The following is a 13,538-nucleotide window of genomic DNA, read 5'->3' as shown; positions in this document are numbered from 1 at the left end:
TGATTGTGATTTTGTGCACCAATTATACATCTCTCAGACGGCTAATCCACGACTTCGTTGGGAACTTCTCGAGACACCAGTTCAGCCAATTTCTGGGAGAGATTAGGGTCTCTGTGGTAGAGGCTAGAACCCAAAGGAGCAGCATTCTCTGATCCAGAAGATTCGATCTTGTCTGTGGCATTTTGAGTAGGATCGCCAAGAGAATGAACTACTAGAGCTTCACCCTCGTTCAGATTGGATGACCGTGGCCATACGGAGTTTGATCTGAAGCAGAGGAGATTGATTACCATGGCCAATGGCGTTGATCACATACAGCCTACCATAAAAGAAATCATTCACAAGCAAAGGAGACAGTACTACCAGAGTTAATTCAGAAAGACAAAGCAACTCCAATCCTTAACCATATTCCTATTATTGATTCCATTCAAATATAAAAAGTAATTTATACAATATTCTTCTTAAGCCTTTAACCAACTTCAAACCAATGACTTCTTGATTTCGTCTGACTAAGACCTGCAAGATAACCATAGCTTGCTTCAAACCACAATCCTCGTGGGATTGACCCTAACTCGCTCAGGCATTACTTGGACGACCCAGTGCACTTGCTGGTACAACTGTACGAAGGTGTGAGAATTTGTGCACTAATCTCATAACACTTCTCTAGGTCCTTGTTCATCAAGAATTGACATTCCCCTTTTTGCAAGGTCATTCACATCATTCTCTTCTATGGACATCTTAATCAGAAGTATATACACCACCACATGTAATATGACAAGACTTTTGTAGAATAAACTCAACTTCTAATGTATTAACACTACTTTTCTCTCTTTTTTTTTGAATACCACTTGAAGATATTACATGAGACATCATTAAAATAAAAACTAACTAAAAACTGAAGAAAAATGAAAAAATAGAAATCATGCAAATAAACCAAAATAAACAGAAAACATGATCATAATCATAAAGGAAGAGAAACAAAAGGCAAGCATGAAAAGAACTCAACCACCTTAATATTCATCATGGTCATCCCCCTCATTAGGTTGTGCTCTATGTGTATTTCTCAGCCTCTCTATCTCTTGTCTCACTTGGAGAAGTTCAAGACGCTGGTGTTCTAGCTCAGTCACAATCTAGTTGAGGAAGACATTGTGGCATTCTTAATATCAATCCCAGTATCATATAAAAAAATTGAATAATACTTTTAGAATTTTCAAGAAGTAATTAGTTATATAGTTGGATTACAGCATGTGGCTACGAACTACGATGTCAGGGGTTCGAATCCCTCCTCATTAAATATACATTTAAATGAAATATGCATTAAATATTCTAAACTAAATATTAAATATAGTAATATATAAATAAGATTATTTAGTAAGATAAATATAGTAAGATATCAATTAATACAATATTCAATTTTTCAATTTGAATATAAGATTTTTGAATATAATATTCATTATATTATATATTTATATATATAGTATATATACCTATATATTATATATTATCTTGGTTCACCCTCATTTACTCAAGAGACGCAATTAATTGTTGCCAATACTCTTGTGGTGGAAAATAGTGTTCTTGAGGCATGAAGGGTTGCTCTTTTTGTGGTGGAGGAGCTTGCTGCACTTCTTCTTGGACTTGGCCTCCTCTTTGAATCCTTGCATATTTTCTTGAATATTCCATTGTCTTCTTAGAGATAAGCCTCTCAATAGGAATAGAGAAGTCATTCTCCAAGTTCTCCCTTACGGCTTCACAAAGGCGGTGAATGAGATGAGGGATGGTCAACTTGGCATGAGAGGAAGGGTTAGAGGCAATGTTGTATAATTATTGGGGAATGATCTCAACCATATCTACCTCATGCCCTATCATGGTGCAGTGGATCATGACGGCTCTGTCAATAGTGCACTCAGAGCGGTTGCTTGTGGGAATAATGGATCGTTGGATGAACTCCAACTACTCTCTCGCCACTAGCTTGAGGTCACTCTGCCCCAATTAACTCTGATGGCCATCCACACCCATTCCCCACTGTGCACTAGGGAGGAAAATATCTGCAAGCACTTGATCATACCTTTTATCCCTGCTCATCCTCTCATTGTAGTTGTATAGGCGAAAGTTGGGAGGTGGCAGTTGGAAGATCTCCCTGACGCTCCTTGGGCTAAAGTCTAACATTCTTCCTCTCACAAAGGTTAGGGTAATCCTCCTTGGTGTTCACCGCTTGAACATCTCTATATGTGATCCAAATATTACCATAAAACTCTTGGACCTTCAATTGTCCGACCTCGGTGTGCGGATTGCAAAGCACACCCCAGCCTCTTTTCTTAATTTGGTGCCAGATTTTCAGATATTGATCCGGCTTGAGATTAAACTTAACCTCCAAAATCACCTTCTTTTTTTATGTGAGCTCAAAGAAGTGCTCCATATGTAACTTGGAGCTGAACTTACTTTCATTAAAGGAGCCAGTCATCGGTTCCTTATCCTTTCTCTTTTTTGACGATTTACTTTCCTTGGGTGCCATTGATAATGAAAACTGAAGAGCTAGCTCGACAACACCAAATTTGAGGATATTCTTATTCCCAAGCAAAAAGAAAATAGAGGAAATAGAAGAAGAACAGAAAAAATAGGGGGGCACTAGGGGAGGAGAGGGCTGGGTGGTGGGAGCCAAGTAAAAGGAAAAGAAAAAAATTAATAGAGAGCGTAGGGGTGTGTAGTGGCGTTTGGTGAAGAAGGGAATGTGTGTGGCAGGGAAAGGGGAAAAGAATGAAGGAGAAGGGAATGTGGAGTGAGGGTAGGGAATTGGGTGAGAAGGGTATATATATAGGGTAAGGAAAGAGGGAATTGGGGGTTGGTGGAAAGGGGGTACACGAAGGGGGAGTTACGGGAATGTGGGGAAGGGAATTGGGGGAAGGGACTAATGCTTGATTGGATGGGAGGGGAGCGCTGTCAGAGGAGGAAATAGTGAAGAGAATCAAGTGGAGTTGAAGAGAGAATCAAGGGATTTAGTTTCAAAATTTGAATAAAAAAAGGTGAGGGTTGGCTTCCGCGTTGCCAGCGCTAAATGCCGAGTCCGTGGCGTTTAGCGCCACCCTCCTCGAATGACACCAAACTTACTTCATGTATATCGGTGTTAAACGCTGGGTAGCTGGCACTGAATGCCAGCTCGATCCCTTTTTTTCGCACACCTTGGCGCCAAACGCCAAGGGCCGGCGCCAAACACCAAGGTGATAGTGGCAAAATCCCCAAGTGACGTATCCCTAGCGCTAAATGTCACTATGCTGGCGCCAAACGTCGAGCTTCCAGGATGCACTTCCCTCTTGAGCCTCCAACTTGGCACTAAACCCCACCTCACTTGCGCCAAATGCCAGGTTGCCAGTGAGGTCCGTTGGCTGCAAACAACTTCGCTTTCAATTCCAAGCCTCCATATTTCTATTTTAATCAACGAGCATGACTCAAAGAGAAATAAAAGTAAAGAAACCTTAACAAATAATAACATACTAAAACAAGAAAACAATGCAGGGATACTAAAGATTGGGTTGCCTCTTAACAAGTGCTTCTTTAACGTCACTAGCTCGACGGTTCAATTCTGTTAAGTAAGTGATGAGCGGATAATTTATACGCTTTTTGGCATTGTTTTTAGTATATTTTTAGTAGGATCTAGTTACTTTTAGGGATGTTTTTATTAGTTTTTATGTTAAATTCACATTTCTGGACTTTACTATGAGTTTGTGTTTTTTTTATAATTTCAGGTATTTTCTGGCTGAAATTGAGGGACTTGAGAAAAAATCAGATTCAGAGGTAGAAGAAGGACTGCTGATGCTGTTGGATTCTGACCTCCCTGCACTCAAAGTGGATTTTTTGGAGCTACAGAACTCAAAATGGCGCGCTTCCAATTGCGTTGGAAATGAGACATCCAGGGCTTTCCAGCAATATATAATAGTCCATACATTGGCCGAGTTTAGATGACGCAAAAGGGCGTTGAACGCCAGTTCTATGCTGCAGTCTGGAGTTAAACGCCAGAAACACGTCACGAACCAGAGTTGAACGCCAAAAACACGTTACAACTTGGCGTTCAACTCCAAAAGAAGCCTCTGCACGTGTAAACTTCAAGCTCAGCCCAAGCACACACCAAGTGGGCCCCGGAAGTGGATTTATGCATCAATTACTTACTTCTGTAAACCCTAGTAGCTAGTTTAGTATAAATAGGACTTTTTACTATTGTATTAAACATCTTATGATTTTTAGTTCACCTTTGGATCATATTGATCATGTTTGGGGGCTGGCCATTCGGCCATGCCTGGACCTTCATCACTTATGTATTTTCAACGGTAGAGTTTCTGCACTCCATAGATTAAGGTGTAGAGCTCTGCTGTTCCTCATAATTTAATGCAAAGTACTACTGTTTTTCTATTCAATTCAAATTATTCCACTTCTAAGATATCCATTCGTACCCAAGAACATGATGAATATGATGATTATGTGACGCTCATCATCATTCTCACTTATGAACGCGTGCCTGACAAACACTTCCGTTCTACATGCAAACAAGCTAGAATGAATATCTCTTGGATATCTAATACAGGGGACCGAGTCCGAGATATTAGAATCCTCGTGGTATAAGTTAGAACCCATGGATGGCCATTCCTGAGATCCGGAAAGTCTAAACCTTGTCTGTGGTATTCCGAGTAGGATCTGGAAAGGGATGGCTGTGACGAACTTCAAACTCGTGAGTGCTGGGCGTAGTGACAGACGCAAAAGGAGGGTGAATCCTATTCCAGTATGATCGAGAACCTCCAGATGATTAGCCATGCCGTGACAGAGCATTTGGACCTTTTCCACAGAGAGGATGGGATGTAGCCATTGACAACGGTGATGCCCTTACAGAAAGCTTGCCATGGAAAGGAGTAGGAAGGATTGGATGAAGACAGCAGGAAAGCAGAGGTTCAGAGGAACGAAAGCATCTCTATACACTTATCTGAAATTCTCACCAATGAATTACATAAGTATTTCTATCTTTATTTTCTATTTATTTATTATTATTATTCGAAAACTCCATAACCATTTGATATCCGCCTGACTGAGATTTACAAGATGACCATAGCCTGCTTCATACCAACAATCTCCATGGGATCGACCCTTACTCACGTAAGGTTTTATTACTTGGACGACCCAGTGCACTTGCTGGTTAGTTGTGCGAAGTTGTGAAGTTATGTTTGGACCATGGTATTGTGCACCAGTTATTGGCGCCATTGCCAGGGAGAGAACGAACAACAAATTTTACAACCTCAGAGTAACAATTTCGCATACCAAGTTTTTGGCGCCGCTGCCGGGGATTGTTCGAGTTTGGACAACTGACGGTTCATCTTGTTGCTCAGATTAGGTAACTTTCTTTTCGTTTTCTTTTCAAAAAAAATATTTTCAAAAAAAAATATTTTCAAAAAAAATTATATTTCTCTTCAGAATTTTTAAGAATGAATTCTAGTGTTTCATGAAGCATGTTGAAGCCTAGCTGGCTGTAAAGCCATGTCTAAATTCTTTTGGACTGAGGCTTCCAAACCATCAGCATAGAGGCAAGTTAATTTGATGACTTAGCTGATGAATGTCTGATTTACATGCTGAAGCTTGGCTGGCCATTGGCTATGTCTAGTGTTTTGGACCGGAGCTTTCATTGAAAGCTTGGCTGGCTAGTGAGCCATGTCTAATTCCTGGACTGAAGCTTTAGACTAAGAGGACAAGATTCCTGGAATTCATATTAAAAATTTTGGAATCCTTATTTTTCTTTTTCAATAATTTTCGAAAAATACCAAAAAAATTAGAAAATCATAAAAATAAAAAAATATTTCATGTTTCTTGTTTGAGTCTTGAGTCAATTTTAAGTTTGGTGTCAATCGCATGTTTTAAAGTTTGCATAAAATTTTCGAAAAATTCATGCATTCATAGTGTTCTTCATGATCTTCAAGTTGTTCTTGGTAAGTCTTCTTGTTTGATCTTGATGTTTTCTTGTTTTGTATCTTTTGTTGTTTTTCATATGCATTTTTCGTTTGTCAGAGTCCAAACATTAAAGATTTCTAAGTTTGGTGTCTTGCATGTTTTCTTTGCATAGAAAAATTTTCAAAAATATGTTCTTGATGTTCATCATAATCTTCAAAGTGTTCTTGGTGTTCATCTTGACATTCATAGTGTTCTTGCATGCATTCATTGTTTTGATCTAAAAATTCTCATGCATTGAGTCTTTTTCATGTTTTTCTCTTTCTTCATTAAAAATTCAAAAATAAAAAAATATCTTTCCCTTTTTCACTCATAAATTTTTGAAAATTTGAGTTGACTTTTTCAAAACTTTTTAAAATTTAGTTGTTTCTTATGAGTCAAATCAAATTTTCAATTTAAAAACCTTATCTTTTTCAAAATCTTTTTCAAAAATCAAATCTTTTTCATTTTTTTATTTTATTTTCGAAAATTTTAAAAATATTTTTCAAAAATCTTTTTTTTAATTTTATATCATATTTTCGAAAATATCATCAACAATTAATGTTTTAATTCAAAAATTTCAAGTTTGTTACTTACTTGTTAAGAAAGATTCAAACTTTAAGTTCTAGAATCATATCTTGTGATTTCTTGTGAATCAAGTCATTAATTGTGATTTTAAAAATCAAATCTTTTTCAAAACTAATTTCAATCATACCTTTTCAAAAATATCTTTTTATCCTATCTTTTTCAAATATCTTTTCTAACTTCTTATCTTCTTATCTTTTCAAAATTGAATTTCAAATCTTTTTCAACCAACTAATTGACTTTTTTTTTGTTTCTTATCTTTTTCAAAACTACCTAACTAACTATCCCTCTCTAATTTTCGAAAATACCTCCCTCTTTTTCAAAAACTCTTTTTAATTAATTAATTGTTTCAATTTTTTATTTTTATTTTAATTTTAATTTTATCTTAATTTTCGAAAATCATTAACTCTTTTTCAAATTTATTTTTCAAAATTCCCTCTCTCCCATCTCCTTCTATTTATTTATTACTTACTAACACTTCTCTTCATCTCATATCTATGCTCCCTTCACCCTTGTATTTGGATTCTCCTCCCTTCTCTTTCCTTACATTACATTCTTTTCTTCTTCTACTCACACAAAGGAATCTCTATACTGTGACATAGAGGATTCCATATTTTCTTTGTTATTCCCTTCTTTGTCATATGAGCAGGAGCAAGGACAAGAACATTCTTGTTGAAGCAGATCCTGAACCTGAAAGGACTCTGAAGAGGAAACTAAGAGAAGCTAAAATACAACAATCCAGAGACAACCTTACAGGAATTTTCGAACAGGAAGAGGAGATGGCAGCCGAAAATAATAATAATGCAAGGAGGATGCTTTGTGACTTTACTGCACCTAATTCCAATTTACATGGAAGAAGCATCTCCATCCCTACCATTGGAGCAAACAATTTTGAGCTTAAACCTCAATTAGTTTCTTTGATGCAACAAAACTGCAAGTTTCATGGACTTCCATCTGAAGATCCCTTTTAGTTCTTAACTGAATTCTTGCAGATATGTGACACTGTTAAGACTAATGGAGTAGATCCTGAAGTCTACAGGCTCATGCTTTTCCCATTTGCTGTAAGAGACAGAGCTAGAATATGGTTGGACTCTCAACCTAAGGATAGCCTGAACTCTTGGGATAAGCTGGTCAAGGCTTTCTTAGCCAAGTTCTTTCCTCCTCAAAAGCTGGGTAAGCTTAGAGTGGATGTTCAAACCTTCAGACAGAAAGAAGGTGAATCCCTCTATGAAGCTTGGGAGAGATACAAGGAACTGACCAAAAAGTGTCCTTCTGACATGCTTTCAGAATGGACCATCCTGGATATATTCTATGATTGTCTGTCTGAATTAGCTAAGATGTCATTGGATACTTCTGTAGGTGGATCCATTCACCTAAAGAAAACGCCTGCAGAAGCTCAAAAACTCATTGACATGGTTGCTAACAAACCAGTTTATGTACACTTCTGAGAGGAATTCTGTGAGTAATGGGACGCCTCAGAAGAAGGGAGTTCTTGAAATTGATACTCTGAATTCCATATTGGCCCAGAATAAAATATTGACTCAGCAAGTTAATATGATTTCTCAAAGTCTGAATGGAATGCAAGCTGCATCCAACAGTACTCAAGAGGCATCTTCTGAAGAAGAAGCTTATGATCCTGAGAACCCTACAATAGCATAGGTGAATTACATGGGTGAACCATATGGAAACACCTATAATCCCTCATGGAGAAATTATCCAAATCTCTCATGGAAGGATCAACAAAAGCCTCAACAAGGCTTTAATAATGGTGGAAGAAACAGGTTTAGCAATAGCAAGCCTTTTCCATCATCCACTCAGCAACAGAGAACTCTGAACAAAATACCTCTAATTTAGCAAACTTAGTCTCTGATCTATCTAAGGCCACTCTGAGTTTCATGAATGAAACAAGGTCCTCCATTAGAAATTTGGAGGCACAAGTGGGCCAGCTGAGTAAGAAGATCACTGAAACCCCTCCTAATGCTCTCTCAAGCAATACAGAAGAAAATCTAAAAGGAGAGTGCAAGGCCATTGATATAACCATCATGGCCGAATCCAAGGAGGAAGGGGAGGACGTGTATCCCAAGGAGGAAGACCTCCTGGGACGTCCAGTGATCAACAAGGAGTTCCCCTTTGAGGAACCAAAGGACTCTGAGGCTCATCTAGAGACCATAAAGATTCCATTAAACCTCCTTACGCCCTTCATGAGCTCTGATGAGTATTCCTCCTTTGAAGAAAATGGGGATGTTACTGAAGAGCAAGTTGCCAAGTTCCTTGGTGCAATCATGAAGCTGAATGCCAATTTATTTGGTAATGAGACTTGGGGAGATGAACCTCCCCTGTTTACCAATGAACTAAATGCATTGGATCAACTGAGATTACCTCAGAAGAAACAGGATCCTGGAAAGTTCCTAATACCTTGCACCATAGGCACCATGACCTTTGAGAAGGCCCTATGTGACCTTGGGTCAGGAATAAACCTCATGCCACTCTCTGTAATGGAGAAACTGGGAATCTTTGAAATATAAGCTGCTAAAATCTCATTAGAGATGGCAGACAATTCCAGAAAACAGGCTTATGGACAAGTAGAAGACATATTAGTAAAGGTTGAAGGTCTTTACATCCCTGCTGATTTCATAATCCTGGATACTGGAAGGATGAGGATGAATCCATCATCCTTGGAAGACCCTTCCTAGCCACAGCAAGAGCTGTGATTGATGTTAACAGAGGTGAACTAGTCCTTCAATTGAATGAGGACTCCCTTGTGTTTAAAACTCAAGGTCATCCTTCTGTAAACATGAAAAAGAGGCACAGTAAGCTTCTCTCAAAACAGAGTCATACAGAGCCCCACAATCAAACTCTAAGTTTGGTGTTAGGAGGCCACAACCAAACTCTAAGTGTGGTGTTGAACTCCCATATCCAAATTCTAAGTTTGGTATTGGGAGTCTATAAAATTGACCTGATCACCTGTGTGGCTCCATGAGAGCCCACTGTCAAGCTATTGACATTAAAGAAGCGCTTGTTGCGAGGCAACCCAATTTTTATTTATCTAATTTTATTTTTTATTTTTATTGTTATTTCATGTTTTATTAGGTTCATGATCATGTGGAGTCACAAAATAAATCAAAAAATTAAAAACAGAATCAAAAAATAGCAGAAGAAAAATCACACCCTGGAGGAAGGACTTACTGGCGTTTAAACGCCAGTAAGGAGCATCTGGCTAGCGTTCAACGCCAGAACAGAGCATGGATCTGGCGTTGAACGCCAGAAACAAGCATAAAACTGGCATTCAACGCCAGAAACATGCTGCATCTGGGCGTTGAACGCCCAGGACAAGCATCAGTTCGGCGTTTAAACGCCAGAATTGCATGCAAAGGCATTTTACATGCCTAATTGGTGCAGGGATGTAAATCCTTGACACCTCAAGATCTGTGGACCTCACAGGATCATCTCAGGATCTGTGGAACCCACAGGATCCCCACCTTCCCTCCTCATAATCCTAGATTCTTCCACATCTTCTTCTTCTTCTATTCCTTTCTTCTTTTGCTCGAGGACGAGCAAACATTCTAAGTTTGGTGTGGAAAAAGCATTACTTTTTTGTTTTTCCATAACCATTGATGGCACCTAAGGCCGGAGAAACCTCTAGAAAGAGGAAAGGAAAGACAAAAGCTTCCATCAAGGGTCTATAGCTCAGTGGTAGAACATTTGACTGCAAATCAAAAGATCCCTGAGATACCTCAGGGGATACATTTTCTTCCACACAATTATTGGGGACAATTAAGGGTGGAACATCAAGAGCACTCCATCATCCTTCATGAAATTAGAAAAGATCAAAAAGAAATGAAGGAGGAGCAACAAAAACAAGGAAGAGACATAGAAGAGCTCAAGGACATCATTGGTTCCTCAAGAAGGAAACGCCACCATCACTAAGGTGGACTTATTCCTTGTTCTTAAATTCTCTGTTTTTCGTTTTAATATGTTAAATGTTTATCTATGTTTGTGTCTTATTACATGATCATTAGTGTCTAAGTGTCTATGCCTTAAAGTCATGAATATGAATCCATCACCTTTCTTAAATAAAAAATGTTTTAATTACAAAAGAACAAGAACTACATGAGTTTCAAATTTATCCTTGAACTTAGTTTAATTATATTGATGTGGAGACAACACTTTTTGTTTTCTGAATGAATGCTTGAACAGTGCATATGTCTTTTGAAGTTGGTGTTTTAGAATGTTAAATATGTTGGCTCTTGAAAGAATGATGACAAGGAGACATGTTATTTGATAATCTGAAAAATCATAAAAATGATTCTTGAAGCAAGAAAAAGCAGTGAATACAAAAGCTTGTAGAAAAAAAAAAGAAAAAAATGCGAAAAAAAATAAAGAAAAAGCAAGCAAAAAGCCAATAGCCCTTAAAACCAAAAGGCAAGGGTAAATAAAAAAGATCCCAAGGCTTTGAGTATCAGTGGATAGGAGGGCCTAAAGGAATAAAATCCTGGCCTAAGCGGCTAAACCAAGCTGTCTCTAACCATGTGCTTGTGGTGTGAATGTGTCAAGTGAAAACTTGAGACTGAGCGGTTAAAGTCAAGGTCCAAAGCAAAAACAGAGTGTGCTTAAGAACCCTGGACACCTCTAATTGGGGACTTTAGCAAAGTTGAGTCACAATCTGAAAAGGTTCACCCAATTATGTGTCTGTGGCATTTATGTATCCGGTGGTAATACTGGAAAACAAAGTGCTTAGGGCCACGGCCAAGACTCATAAAGTAGCTGTGTTCAAGAATTAACATACTGAACTAGGAGAATCAATAACACTATCTGAATTCTAAGTTCCTATAGATGCCAATCATTCTGAACCTCAATGGATAAAGTGAGATGCCAAAACTATTCAAGAGGCAAAAAGCTACAAGTTCCGCTCATCTGATTGGAGCTATGTTTCATTGACAGTTTGGAATTTATAGTATATTCTCTTCTTTTTATCCTATTTGATTTTCAGTTGCTTGGGGACAAGCAACAATTTAAGTTTGGTGTTGTGATGAGCGGATAATTTATACGCTTTTTGGCATTGTTTTTAGTATGTTTTTAGTAGGATCTAGTTACTTTTAGGGATGTTTTTATTAGTTTTTATGTTAAATTCACATTTCTGGACTTTACTATGAGTTTGTGTGTTTTTCTGTAATTTCAGGTATTTTCTGGCTGAAATTGAGGGACTTGAGCAAAAATTAGATTCAGAGGTAGAAGAAGGACTACTGATGCTGTTGGATTCTGACCTCCCTGCACTCAAAGTGAATTTTCTGGAGCTACAAAACTCAAAATGGCGCGATTCTAATTGCGTTGGAAAGTAGACATCCAGGGCTTTCCAGCAATATTTAATAGTCCATACTTTGGCCGAGTTTAGATGACGCAAAAGGGTGTTGAACGCCAGTTCTACGCTGCAGTCTGGAGTTAAACGCCAGAAACACGTCACGAACCAGAGTTGAACGCCAAAAACACGTTACAACTTGACATTCAACTCCAAAAGAAGCCTCACGTGTAAACTTCAAGCTCAGCCCAAGCACACACCAAGTGGGCCCCGAAAGTGGATTTATGCATCAATTACTTACTTTTGTAAACCCTAGTAGCTAGTTTAGTATAAATAGGACTTTTTACTATTGTATTAAACATCTTATGATTTTTAGTTCAACTTTGGATCATATTGATCACGTTTGGGGGCTGGCCATTCGGCCATGCCTGGACCTTCATCACTTATGTATTTTCAATGGTAGAGTTTCTGCACTCCATAGATTAAGGTGTAGAGCTCTGCTGTTCCTCATAATTTAATGCAAAGTACTACTGTTTTTCTATTCAATTCAACTTATTCCGCTTCTAAGATATCCATTCGCACCCAAGAACATGATGAATGTGATGATTATGTGACGCTCATCATCATTCTCACTTATGAACGCGTGCCTGACAAACACTTCCGTTCTACATGCAAACAAGCTAGAATGAATATCTCTTGGATATCTAATACAGGGGACCGAGTCCAAGATATTAGAATCCTCGTGGTATAAGTTAAAACCCATGGATGGCCATTCCTGAGATCCGAAAAGTCTAAACCTTGTCTGTGGTATTCCGAGTAGGATCTGGAAAGGGATGGCTGTGACGAACTTCAAACTCGTGAGTGCTGGGCGTAGTAACAGACGCAATAGGAGGCTGAATCCTATTCCAGTATGATCGAGAACCTCCAGATGATTAGCCATGCCGTGACAGAGCATTTGGACCTTTTTCACAGAGAGGATGGGATGTAGCCATTGACAACGGTGATGCCCTTACAGAAAGCTTGCCATGGAAAGGAGTAGGAAGGATTGGATAAAGACAGCAGGAAAGCAGAGGTTCAGAGGAACGAAAGCATCTCTATACACTTATCTGAAATTCTCACCAATGAATTACATAAGTATTTCTATCTTTATTTTCTATTTATTTATTATTATTATTCAAAAACTCCATAACCATTTGATATCCGCCTGACTGAGATTTACAAGATGACCATAGCCTGCTTCATACCAACAATCTCCGTGGGATCGACCCTTACTCACGTAAGGTTTTATTACTTGGACGACCTAGTGCACTTGCTGGTTAGTTGTGCGAAGTTGTGAAGTTATGTTTGGACCATGGTATTGTGCACCAGTTATTGGCGCCATTGCCAGGGAGAGAACGAACAACAAGTTTTACAACCTCAGAGTAACAATTTCGCATACCAGTAAGCAGATGAGCAGTCCTCTGGCAATCGACGTCGCCACCAAGATAGTGTTTTAGCCTATGGCCATTGATAGTGAACCTTCTATCGGAGTTCTCTTCCATGATTTCCATGAGACTATAGGGTGATACTTTAGTGACCAGAAAAGGTCCTGACCACTGGGATTTCAGCTTCCCTAGAAAGACCTTGAGCCTTGAGTTAAAGAGAAGTACTTTCTGTCCTGGCTCAAAGGTTCTGGTGGCTATTTTCTTGCCATGCCACA

At 38.5% G+C, this 13,538-nt stretch overlaps 1 non-coding gene across 1 annotated transcript; it reads right to left on the bottom strand.

Annotated features, from left to right (window-relative positions):
* Positions 1 to 7,718: 7,718 nt before the first annotated feature.
* On the bottom strand, positions 7,719 to 7,826 carry LOC148581285 (small nucleolar RNA R71). The gene has a single exon (XR_015899390.1). It is a non-coding gene; the product is annotated as a small nucleolar RNA R71 (small nucleolar RNA).
* Between the last annotated feature and the right edge of the window lie 5,712 nt (positions 7,827 to 13,538).

This window comes from Arachis ipaensis, chromosome B10 (assembly GCF_059453495.1).
Source record: "Arachis ipaensis isolate K30076 ecotype BB chromosome B10, ASM5945349v1, whole genome shotgun sequence".
NCBI classification, from domain to species: Eukaryota; Viridiplantae; Streptophyta; class Magnoliopsida; order Fabales; family Fabaceae; genus Arachis; species Arachis ipaensis.
The sequence above is the reverse complement of the archived record's forward strand: the minus strand, read 5'-3'. Positions and strand labels throughout refer to the sequence as shown.